The sequence below is a fragment of the Adiantum capillus-veneris genome, chromosome 1 (assembly GCF_014529385.1).
Source record: "Adiantum capillus-veneris isolate H3 chromosome 1, ASM1452938v2, whole genome shotgun sequence".
Taxonomy (NCBI): Eukaryota; Viridiplantae; Streptophyta; class Polypodiopsida; order Polypodiales; family Pteridaceae; genus Adiantum; species Adiantum capillus-veneris.
In genome coordinates, this window is record NC_140931.1 from 74,812,544 (window position 1) to 74,825,739 (window position 13,196).

The following is a 13,196-nucleotide window of genomic DNA, read 5'->3' on the forward strand; positions in this document are numbered from 1 at the left end:
GGAAGATGGACCGGATGAGCCCACATCCTGGCGGCGAGGAGACCGTGTCTGATAAACCGGTGCTGGTAAAAGTAAAGGTGCCTTCTTGTTTAGCTAATGATGTGGTCATAGACAATGTGGAAGAAGAACAGGTTAATGTGCCAAAGCAAGTGAGAGAGGATGTATCAAAGGTGACATGCAGTGCTCTATTGGCAGCTATGCTGATGAAGGTAGCAATGGGAGATTGTTGTGGCGGTGCAATTGGTTCAAAGCTTTGAAATGAGGATAAATCTGAATCTATGGATAGCCAAGCTGGCCTACCAAGTCGAAACACGAGGGTGATGATGAAGCGGATATCAAGGGGGTTGAGCATATTTTTGATGCTCATGATATGCTAGATGTTCACCAAAGGGAGGAGCAGTTGGAGGTGCGTATGGATTTCCATGATGATGTTATAGATGCAGGCCTTTTGGATCAAGTATGCTATGAAAGTGAAGCTGATTGGGGATTTGATTGTGTCGAGGATGCCGTGGATGAAGAGATGCAAGTGCTTGTGGATAAAGCTCTTACCAGGGTACAGGTGATGCGAGGGTTAATCCCTCTTCAGGTGGAGCTTCCAGTGCCACGGGCATATTCTATGGCAAAGAAAACAGATGTAGAGGGTGAGTTCAAGCTGTCAAAAGAGGTATACAATGCATGGTTAAAGTGTATGCTAGTAAGTGCATCCATGAGGTATGTTATTAGCCAGATATGGAGTTCCATTGAAATGAACTCTACTTTACATGGTTGGGAGGGAGGGTCAAAATTTTTGGTTGGTTCATGTAATATACTTACAGGGCCAGGTGTGTTGATGAGGCAGGTAAATGTGCGAAGGGATGCTAAGGTGCTTTGGGCATATTGTGTGCATGGATGGTTGCGGACATGGGTGAACCACTATTGGAGGGTGTTGCACATGGATGGAGGAAATCATTACAAGGTTTTTGATCCAGGCAGAGACTATGTGATGCATGGTGTGGGGCAACCCACACGAGGTTTGGCAGTAGTGTACATATGGTAGGCTTTTTGTGGTTTGCTCATAGTTTTAGATAATGGTTGCCAGTGGTTGCAGTTGGTAGAAGAATAAAGTAGTTTTTTTGTTAAACATGAATGTTCAACAAGGGGGTTGGGCAATGATGGTGCAACCAAAGTGTGTCGACCCTAGCAGGGGGCACAAGCAGTGATGTGTATGCTTGTAGATACATGGCAGAGGGCTAGAGAAGATGGGAAGATCTTGGGAAGGCAAGTGGCACCGGAAATGTATGCTTTATGTGGTTTTTTAGACCAGATGTGCTCTACATATGTCTTGACAAGGTGGCAAGTAAAGAATGTCTGAGGCACTAGTTTTTGGCCTGAATATGTAGAGCTTGAAGTGTTGAAGGAGCAGGTCCAGATTGCTCATCAAACAGAGCCACAGTGCCCAAGTTATGGCAGTTTGAAGTTGGAAGTGATTGCGGACCCGAGACGGATAGGCCAAATGATGACATGTAGTCTGGGCTAGTTTGGAGCTATGGGTGTGTAGAGCTTGATTTATGGAGCCTGCAGGTCTTTTCAAGTCACCAATCAGAGCTTTGGATTCCAAGTTATTAGCAGACAAAGTTTTGTTGGGGGCCACGTTTGTACCGAGTTGGTCGCCTGGTAGATGTGTCATCTTCTGGTGTTTTTTGGAGCTCGACACGGTTTGAGAGGGTAGTGCTCAATATATGCGGCTAGGAGAAAGTGATTGTGCATCAATCGGAACCCAGGTCAGAAAGATATAATAAGTTGAGGTGTGTGCCAATTGTTGATCATATGTTAGCAGACGATTTTGTGCCAATTTGTTGCTCATCGTTCGAAGCCTAACGGAGGTTGGAATGCAGGAAGGTTTGCAGGTATTGAAGTCCGGAACGGTGGCTTTGGGTCGGTCTTGAAGGCTCGAGGAGAGGAGCTCTCTGTAGTGTTTGGCTAACAGAGCAGGAGGGCAAGAAAAGGGTTTTTTTTTGTAGCAAAATGTTTCATTCTTTGGGGCCTTGGCGGAGGGTGGCCTAGGTGATGCTGTAAAGAATGAGGATGCAAGAGAGCTACACAAGATAAGCACAAAGCACACAGAGATGGAAAGCTTCTTCTTCTTCACACAGAAAAGAGAGTACAAAATGAGTAAGTGCTAAAGCTGAAAAGTAGCATATGTACATGCGGTCACTAAGTGTGAACACGCTAGAAGCGTACTAGGCTGGCACTATAAGTGTAGTCCAGCTGTAGAATCACTGGCAGAGATCCTCCGTGTCGGTCACCTAACGCGCCAGTGAGTAAATGCCGTAAGCGGCCAAGACCCGTAGTGGATGCCAGCTCAAGATGTAGAGCTCGACATCTCAACACTCCCCCTCAAGCTCTGTATGTCGCAGAGTCCAAGCATAGTCCGGAAACGTCGAAGCTTCTCAGCTCCGAGGGCCTTGGTAAAGATATCTGCTATCTGCTCCTCTGTGCTGACGTAGACCAAGTCGATGTCGCCCGCCAACACTCGCTCTCGAACGTAGTGGTAATGGACCTCTATGTGCTTGGTCCTGGCATGGAACACTGGGTTCCTAGCCAACTGCATGCTGCTGAGGTTGTCACAATGGATGACAATCTGCTGGTCCACCTGCACTCCCAAGTCCTCAAGTAATGTGCGTAGCCAAGCTACCTCGCACGCAGCAACTGCTGCACCTCTGTACTCGGCCTCTGTGCTCGATAAAGCAACCGTAGGCTGCTTTTTGTTCCTCCAAGTTGCAGCATCACTCCCAAAAGAGAACATGAAGCCACTCGTAGATCTCCTATCAACAATGCAACCTGCCCAATCTGCATCTGTATACCCATACAATGCTAATGGCACATCTACTGCATAGAACAATGCGTAGTCAAGAGTCCCTTGCACATACCGAAGTGTGCGTCGTACTCCATCCAAATGTGGCTTCCTCGGAAGCTGCATGAACTAACTCCCCAAGCCTACTGTGTAGCTCAAGTCTGGCCTCGTGATAGTCAAGTAGATTATACTACCCACAATCTTTCTGTACATCTTGACATCCTCAACAACATCACCCTTCTCTGCACTCAGCTTTGCATTCACATCCAAGGGAATAGAAATTGGCTTACAATCAGCCATACCATACTTTGACAACATGTCCAAAGCATATTGTCTCTGTGACAGCCATACACCCTCTGGAGTCCTGATCACCTCAATGCCAAGAAAGTAGCGCAACTCGCCCAAATCTTTCATTTCAAACTCCTGTTTGAGAAGACCCTTCACATGGTCAATCTCCATAGCATTGTCACCCACAATAATAAGGTCATCTACATATATGGTAATGACCACAATCCCCACATCACTCTCACGTACATAGAGTGAATGATCAGCATGAGCTCTCCTAAACCCAATACTGACAAGATACTTGGAAATCTTGTCATACCATGCTCTAGAGCCCTGCTTCAAACCATACAAATCTTTGAGAAGTCTGCATACATAATCTGGGTAACCTGGATCGACATAACCAGGTGGCTGATCCATATACACTTCCTCTTCCAACTCACCATTCAAGAAGGCATTCTTTACATCCATTTGATGCATAATCCATCCTCTAGATACAACCACTGCTATGACAGCTCTCACAGTCGTCATCTTTGCCACTGGAGCAAAGGTCTCCTCATAGTCTATGCCATACGTCTGTGCATAACCCTTTGCGACCAGCCTTGCTTTGTGACGCTCAATGTTACCATCAGCCTTATGCTTGGTTTTATACACCCATTTATAGCCAATAGATTTCTTGCCACTTGGCAATGGCACCAACTCCCATGTGTCGTTTGCTTCCAATGCAGCCATCTCTTCATTCATTGCATCATCCCAATGCACATTTCCAACTGCATCCTCAAAACATGTGGGCTCCACATCCTGTATCACCTTAGCCATGTAGGCTTGGTGATGCGCTAGATACCCATCATAAGTCAATTTCTGAACTGGATTTCTGACTCTATTAGATGTGCGTGGTCCTAGGTCACTCCTTTGCCCTCTAGCATCTTCTTGTGCTTTCCTTACACCAGGGGTCCTGACAGCCAGGATTCCAAATTCCTCATCAAGACTTTGTTCAGAACCATCTGAATCCATGTCTACATGTGAAAAACCTGATGATGCATCAGCCATAAATGGAGGTTCATCAACCTTTTCCTTTCCTTTTCGTGATACATTCCCTGTACCTGCTGGTGGAGTAACATGCGTACGTAGTCTACCATTCCATGGCTTCTCAACAAAGCCACGAGAAGAGGACTCTTGTGGTCTACTCAAAACCTGTGACTGTGGCCTCACATTTTGTACAACCACATCATCTTTTACATCAGCCCCAATAGTGCCATGTGCATTACTGTACCAGTTGCTCATCTCATCAAAGACTACATCTCTGCTCACTCGTAATTCTCATGTAGTAGGATTGTAGCACCTATACCCCTTTTGTTCAAGGGAATATCCCACGAGAATACATTTCTCTGCTTTAGGATCCAATTTCCTACGCAACTCATCTGGTACATGCAAGTAAGCTATGCATCCAAACACTTTCAAGTGTGCCAAATCAGGCTTTGTACTTGTAAACTTTTCCTCAGGTGTTACATCATGCACCGCAGTTGTAGGTGTCCTGTTCATAATGTACACAGCTGTATTTACAGCTTTAGCCCAGAAATGATGAGGCATGTTCTTCTCATTCATCAATGCACGTGCAACCTCTGCAATGTGCCTGTTTTTCCTTTCTGCGACCCCATTCTACTGTGGAGTATATCTACATGTAAATTGTCTGCGTATACCATGCATTCGCAGAAAATCTGAAAAATCGTTGGAGAAGTACTCTCCCCCTCCATCTGACCTCAATGTCTTGATTTGCATATCTGTCTCCTTCTCAATCATGACTTTGAAGTCCTGAAAGTGACCAAACACTTCACTTTTGTTACGCATGAAGTAGACCGATACTTTCCTTGTATGGTCATCAATGAAAGAGACATAATACCTACAACCATGTATACTTGCAGTATCGGTTGGACCCCAAACATCTATGTGCACCACCTCAAGTGGATTTTTACATACATTGCGCTCATGTGGAAATAAGCCCTTTGAATGTTTTCCAAACTGGCATGCTGCACACACTTTATGCATACCATCGACCTTGAATTTGGGCAAACCTTTTACAATCTGTTTTGATTGCATGCTATGCAATCTCTGCTCATTGACATGGCCAATGCGTTTGTGCCAAATGTCAACATCAGCCACAACACCTGTGCCCCGTACAAATAATGCAGCTTTTACCTTAGGCATGTCTGCATTCAGCGTAAACATTCTGCCCACACATTTGCCCTCTGTGATCAGCTTACAGCCATTCTTGAAATCTTCTACATAACAGCCATTCGGATTGAAGCGAACCTGCAAACCCTACTCAACCATTTGTCCAACATAAACAAGATTCTTTGTAATGTTTGGGACATGAAGTACATATGCTAAGTACTTTGATTTCCCACTCTTCATATTTAGAGGTATTTCCCCTACATGAGCAATGGGGTGAGCTGTGTCATCTCCTGTCTGCACATAGCCTGACACATCTGGTCTGCGCATATCTCTAAACCACTCTCCACGAGACGTCATGTGATTAGAGGCACTTGAATCCACGTACCAAACATCATCTTGGGTGGAATTCTCTGCAATCATTGTATTCATTACATGCTGCATAACAAACATGCGCTCGTTTTTGCTGTCATCTGCATCTCTGCTAGTAGATACATAGTTGCCCTGTTCTCTCTTTCCACTTGCTTTTCCCTTTGGACAGTCACGTGACATGTGACCTCTTTCACCACAAATCCAACATTCTCTGCTATCTGCAGTATGTTGCTACCTGCTTGATCCTGCACCACGACCTCTTTGACTCCCCTTGCCTTGAGACTAGTTTCCCCTGCCACCTGTATTGTTTTGATTTGATTGACCTTCTTGAAATTGGCCCCTGCAACCACTTGGGCCTCGACCACGACCTCTACCTCTACCTCTGTTGGAGTTAGAATAGAAGGCCTGTTCATACCTATTTCTGCCACGAGAAGAAGATGTGTCAAGACCAAGGTTCTTCTCCTCAAGAATAAGCATAGAAATCAAATCTTGGAACACGGGGATGTCGTCTCTTGTATTCATGGAAGACCTGAAATGTACATACTCATCTCCTAAACCATCCAAGCATGCACGGACAATGTCATCGTCTTCCACTGAGAATTTAATAGATCCAAGAGCCTCAATGATACTCTTGATCTTCAAAGCATAATCTTTGATGGAGAGGTTGTTCCTCTTAACCTGATTTAGCTCCGACTTTAGTTGAAGCTTCCTGGCCTTGGTGTTCACCTCGAACACTCTGCCTAGGTTTTTCCATGCAATGGCGGCGGTTTCAGCATCCTTTAGATAGCCCATCATGCCATCTGTGATGCTCATAGAAAGCCAATACATCACTTTGCTATGGCCTTGTTGCCAGTCCCTCAAAGATTTTCTTTGTTCAGCTGTAGCATTTGCCTCGGGAATCTCTGGTTCCTTTTCATTGTCTCCTTCTACATAGTCCCAATAACCTTTTCCTTCGAGGAAATTTGTTATTCTGAACTTCCATGTAGGGTAGTTATTTTTCTCAAGCTTCTCAGTAACAATCTAACTGAAACCGTCAGACATCTTGAATCACTAAGACAAAATAGCTGCAATCTGCAAAAACCTGCAAATCTGTTGAACCTGCTATCGTGGTGCCTGTAACGCTTTCTACACTCAACGAGTGTCCACAATCAAGCGTACATACAACCACTGTACTTGTACAGTAAATCTCTGTGTACTGCACTTTGGAGACCTGTTCAGAAACTTGTACGAAAAACCCCTAAAAAAATTTTCGCTACGCGGGGCGCCTTTGGCATCTGGTCGTGGATTGCGAATGAAGGGATTGTGATTCTCTTGCTTTCTTAGCCTCTCTTGCCTGCACTAGGCTCTGATACCATGTAAAGAATGAGGATGCAAGAGAGCTACACAAGATAAGCACAAAGCACACAGAGATGGAAAGCTTCTTCTTCTTCACACAGAAAAGAGAGTACAAAATGAGTAAGTGCTAAAGCTGAAAAGTAGCACATATGTACATGCGGTCACTAAGTGTGAACACGCTAGAAGCATACTAGGTTGGCACTATAAGTGTAGTCCAGCTGTAGAATCACTGGCAGAGATCCTCCGTGTCGGTCACCTAACGGGCCAGTGAGTAAATGCCGTAAGCGGCCAAGACCCGTAGTGGATGCCAGCTCAAGATGTAGAGCTCGACATCTCAATAGATGCCATGTGGGCAGTAGGAAATCCCACATGAGCAGGCGTGAGCAGGCGTGAGCAGGCGAGAACAGTGGTGTTTTGAGCCGTTGAGGGTGGCACTAAGCTGTGGGATGTTGCGAGTGGTGTCATCCGTCGACCATGTTCAGTGATGATGTGGCACCCCACTAGGGTATGTTCACACGCCCTCATGGGCAAACCTTTTTTGAGAGAGAGATGGGGAGCACTGGCGGCACCGTCAGTGCCTTGGCTAAGGGGAAGTTCATGTGGAGTGGGTTGCAAGCAAGTGTGCCAAAAGTTGGGCGGCCTTTCACACGCCATGCAAATCTAAAAAATGAGTGGGCGACAAAAATAGAAAGAAGGGCCCATGCATACGCCCAATAAGGGCCTTGTTGGCAGAGGTGAGGCGTTTTTTGGAGAGCCGAAGGAGGTGAAGAAGAGGTGCTTCATCTTGGGAAAGAAGAGGGCTTCTCTAGGGGAGAAGTTTTTTTGGAGGAGTGAAGCGAGCTCTCATCTTTGGTAGGAAAGCAGGCTGAGGAAGGGTTTACCAAGGAGGAGAGATCTTTGGAGGAGCAGTTCCAAGCCAATGAGAGCTTCGACGGCTGTGTTTTTTATTTTGCCTGCCACTCTCAGTGAAGAGAGCCGCATAAGCAGTGAAGCTGAAATTGCCAGATTTGTGTTGCTTGAGGTTTCCATGCCGAGCCGGATGTTATCAAGATTTTGTGGATGTTTGTAAAGTTTTTTCTGTCACAATTGAAGCAAAGCATGAATTTTTTGGTGTTGTTTCTTCCCTTTTCCTCCCTTCTTCTCTTTTCTCTGTTGCAATTGTGTGGTGCTGGTGTTTAAGATGTGTGTGCCTCCCTGGGCCTCTGTGTATGTTAGAGAGAAAGAGAGAGCAATATGTGTTGTGGCACGGTCATAAACGGGCAAAATCTGATGTGGATTGTTGTCGTTTGTGTGAATTTTGAAGGTGAACTCTAATGGATTGGGGTGTAGTGATTATCATGGGCTATAGAGAGGTAGACTGTTTGGTTTTTGGGTGTGTTCCACTTTTCCTCTAGCCAACGTGTTTGATTTGCAAATATTTCCAATTCATCGCTATCCTCTTCTAACAGTTCAAAGAGTTTTTTGTCTTCTAAATCTAGTGATGAGGACAGAAAGGACTGGAAGCAAAGAAAGACTCAGAGAATGAAGAAAGGCAAGAATAAGGCAAAGAAGAGCATATCGCGCAAAAAATCTCAGAAGCACTTTGATCGTTTGGATAATGACTCCTCGTCCTTGGAGAGCTCAGATTCCAATGAACCGATGTATGCAACGAAGAGAAAGTATCTACATCGAGCCAATCAGTACGAATTCCTAGAGGACAAGGGAAAAAAACAAGGATTTCAAGGAGAGTAGGCAGGCTCTAAAGTTTGACACGTTTTCCAGCTTTAAGGGTACTCACAGATCCCTCACTTTTATCTAGTTGTTTTACATTGCTTTTTTGCGAGGTAGTTACTCAGAGCAACGTCTTATCTCAAGGGGAATGCTCAAACATGGTGATCTTCCTTAGTGCTACGTAGGGGAAGCACCAACAAGTGTCTATAGTTCAAGTGGGTTGTTCATGCCAAGTTAACTAAGTATTATCATTATGTTGCTATTGTCAATTTTCACCCTCTATGCTCTCAAAGTAGTCTCACAAAAATGTTATCTCTAATTCTCTTAATTCCGCTATTCTCAAAGTTCATAGGCCATTTCCATTACAAAAACCTATAAAGTAAACCTCAGCAAGCAGTAGTACACTAGGACACAAAAAGTAAACCTTTGCACGTAGAAGTAACCTCGGACATGACCCTTTGAAATCGGACGGCCGGGTTTACCTTGCATCTCGCATCCCACTTCGTTGCCACAGATCCCATCATTAGGGCTTCATTAAAGACCTCGTGCCCTTTAGTGAGATGAGGTTAGCACCTTGGTGACCTCGCCCTACGTGTTTTTGATCCATTAACTTCATTCCCTTGCTCACAAATTGGTTTTCCACCAAATGTGTGTGTGTGTGTGTGTGTGTGTGTGTGTGTGTGTGTGTGTGTGTGTGTGTGTGTGAGAGAGAGAGAGAGAGAGAGAGAGAGAGAGAAAGAGAGAGAGAGAGAGTCTCCTTAACTTTTTCAATTTTTGTTGTTGTAGGGCACATAGTCACTATCCATAATGGCTTGGATGAAAATAAATTCCCATCAATAATGAGATTCCCCCTTGCCCTCCCCAAAAATAACCTTAGTATGCGTGTCCAATTTTTTGTTGTTGTAGGACACATAGGCACTATCCACCATAATGGCTTGGATGAAAATAAATTCCCATCAATAATGAGATCCCCTTGCCCCCCCCCCCCCCCCCCCCAAAAAAAAAATAAAAAAAATTAGGTTGCATGTCTACATGCGCGACCTTCCTCCTCATGCATCCCCAATGTGCACAGTCCTAGCTTTGCAGACCCTACACCTTGCCTTGCGCGACTGTGCGCTCCTTGCCGCACTGTCGAAGCAAGGGACTTGCCAATACACCGTATGCGAGCCACAAACGGCTCCAAACACACAACAAGCCTAAACTAGCAAGCTCAAGAAAACAAAGGGTGTGTCACTCACCGCTCTACGCTCGCCTTCGTGGTGGATTCCTCGCCGCGATGAAGAAGAAGCTGCAGTCGTGCCGTGCTCAACCGCTTCGCCGCCGTCGTGCCTTCGTAATGCTCGATCGCACACACACTCTCCCTCTCTCTCTCTCTCTCTCACACACACACACAAGGAGGTGAAGAAGAAGAAGATGGAGATGGAGCAAGAGCACTCTTCAATTGCACAAATGAGAGAATGAGTAAAAATTAGGTTTAGTTTGCTTTTATAGGAGCTCACCCCATTCACACTTGGGCGCCCATGCTTAACCAACTAATCCCTTGAATGTCCAAGTTAAAGTGCGCCTCTCATCGGCGATCACTCTACCTTTCCCTATTGGTCCGACAAGCCCGGTACCTGACTCTACCAAATACATAATACACGTCCGTCGTAGGTGATGGGGTGTCCGTGTGCCGTGAGGGTTAACATGCCCCCCTTCCTGATGTAGATTCCGTCCTCGGAAGCTATTGAGTTGAAGCTGGTTCGTCGAGGTGGAAGAGCATTTGAGATGAATGTCCTTAGCCTTCTTCAGTCACTGCAAAATCAAACAACATTGGCACAGTAATGGCATTCTCTTAAAAAGCATATGCAGTTTGAGGTAGACACATTGATTGGTCAAAGAATTTCAAACAATTTGTTAGCAATGAACATTAAATTGCAATGTAATCAAATGCATAAACAGATGTAAAGGTATAAAATTAAACAAGTCTGGGGTCGCTAATTTGACGGTCGAAAGGCACTAGAGATCGAATATTAATACCATGGGTAAGCTTCTTAATTTTCTCTGGTCAATTAAGTTGTTTAATCGCGAGAGCCAAGTATTCATGTTCGAGGGCTGACTAGAGGCTATATCTAGAAAACTTTGTAGTTAAGCTACCATAAAAGGAATTTCTCATGAAATCATCGCCTGACTGATTACTTTTTCTTTGACCCCCCAAGGTCTTTTCACAGTGATTCAATTATGATGTGTGTGCTTATTTTGTATGCCTTGGGTTTTTTGCTTTTCAAGGAAAAGCGCCCACGCTGGGAACCTCTAGGGCTCTAGTACCATAGGCAATACATGTGAGTGAAGTACCAAATCAAGCTGAGATTTCTCTTCCAGCTTAAAATTTTACATTGTGGCACTTTGATTTTTTGTTTGTTCATTTTCAACATTTTAATTTTGTAACTTTGGGGGGTCATATAACACTGTTACACTCCCCAGGCTCATCACATTAGTAAACTCCCTTTATAATACTTAAGCTAAAGGTCAATAGGGTTAAGCCCACTAGAAAGCCCTAGTACATTTCATACAATGCTGCCTAAATCGGATTAAGAACCTAAGTAACCATTGATTATTAGGAAGGCATTCCCCATGGTATTAAGAGAAAATCTCTAACACCTAGCTTGGTCAAACTAGCTTAGTCGGACTGCTTGATTTTTAAACCTAGACAAGTGACTATGACAAAAGATTACATTGAATTAAATGTTTGATACTAAGCCAATGCGCTGAGTATTATGCTACCAATCATAATCAAAGCAGACAATCATGGATGCAAAAAAGATAAGGGCAATGCTAATGGACAAGAAACACCTGTTTGTGTCGATGGTCGCGCTTGATTTGAAGGTTCCATGAAGGTCCAAATCCTATCAATAGCAACACGCTCCTGTACACACTAGGAAACAAAAGGAATACCTCCAGGAGGCACATCAGTGGGAAAAATTAAAACTCCTAAAAAACAAACTCAAAACACCATCTAGAGCCCTAACCTACCTATCTGTCACCCCTTTTAGAATCAAGGAAAGAGGATATTATATAAACCGGGTGGCCACCCTAAGGCTAGGCCTCTATCCTCATCATCTAGATAAATAAAATCGTTGTCCGTGAGGCCATAGTCTTCCTCGGTCTCTATTAGTTCCTCTTCATCATCCTCTTGTGCAAGCATGCTAATCAAGAACCTCGTGATGCATGGATACTCATCTTGTGCAAAAGAATAAGCATGTGCCATTGGAGACACATTCGCTACTGGGTAGGGATCACTAGTTAGCCATAGACGTATCATCCATTCTAACTCCTCAAAATTTCTCTCACATGCAAGGCTCTCTATCAAATCCCATTCGCAAGAAAGTATAGGGTAGCATACGTAGAACACTTGTTGAAAAGACAAGGGGTACCTTTCATCAAAAATAGAAGTGCATGCCTCTGGTGAAGTAGCCATTTCTGACAAGACAGATAGATTTGGTTAGGCCTTTAAAACATAAGAGTTGTTTTTGTGTGTTGCTTGACTTGACACGGTGAATTTGGACTTATATGTAAGATCTGATAGGGTGCTCTCTCATTGCTAGGCGCTCTTGCTCTTTACTATTTTTGTTTTTTTGCGAGTATAAGGCTATATATATACATTCCCTAAGATCGGAGATTGAGAGGTCAGGGAAAAAGGTTGAGAGGGAAACAAATGAATGATGACTGTCAGCAAACACTCCCCCCTTCCTTGGGTAGATCATACCGTTTGAAATGAGCTTGTCACCCTTTGAAACCAATTGTTCCAGTTGGTAATAGGTGAGGATTTTTGCCAGTAGTTTGTTATTACCCTAGGTGCCTTGTCAAGCTGCAAGGGTTGTAAGGTACTCTCCCAGGATCGAACTTGAAGTGGTTCATTAGGTGATTCTTGAACACTGGGAGGTGTGGATTCTTTTGTAGCTTCATGGAGGTCCACTACTATAGATGGAGGCTGTGTAGAAGATTTTACCTCTATGGATGTATTACATGATGAGCTAGAAGCTTCATGGGACTCCCCCCTTCCTGAGCTAGGTGGAACAAATCGTTCTTTCTTTGGTACCCAAACTAGCTCGGGAGCGGGTGTGTAGCATTCTGTGATTTTTTTCTTTCCACGATCATTGATTCGTTTTGGAGCTACGGGATTGGGCTCACTTGGGTCAGGTGATAGGTAAGAGCACAATCTACGTTTTGGCACCCAGATTTGATCATTTCCTTGATAGTAGCCTTGGGCTTCCAATAGTCGTTTAGGGATCCATCGCAACATTTTCTTACTTTTCTTGGAGCGAGTGGTACGTTTCTTACAAGGCTTCTGTTTTTTAGTACTAGCTATGGTCACTAAAGAAGCTTTAGGGACCCACTTGTATGTTTTCTTTGTTACCTTAGGATGAGTCTTGTCGGAAGCGATACGCATTGCTCGTAGCATATTTAAGGGTATAGGCATTTCATCCCCCTCAGGTGTTACCCAGGTCGTCCCTCT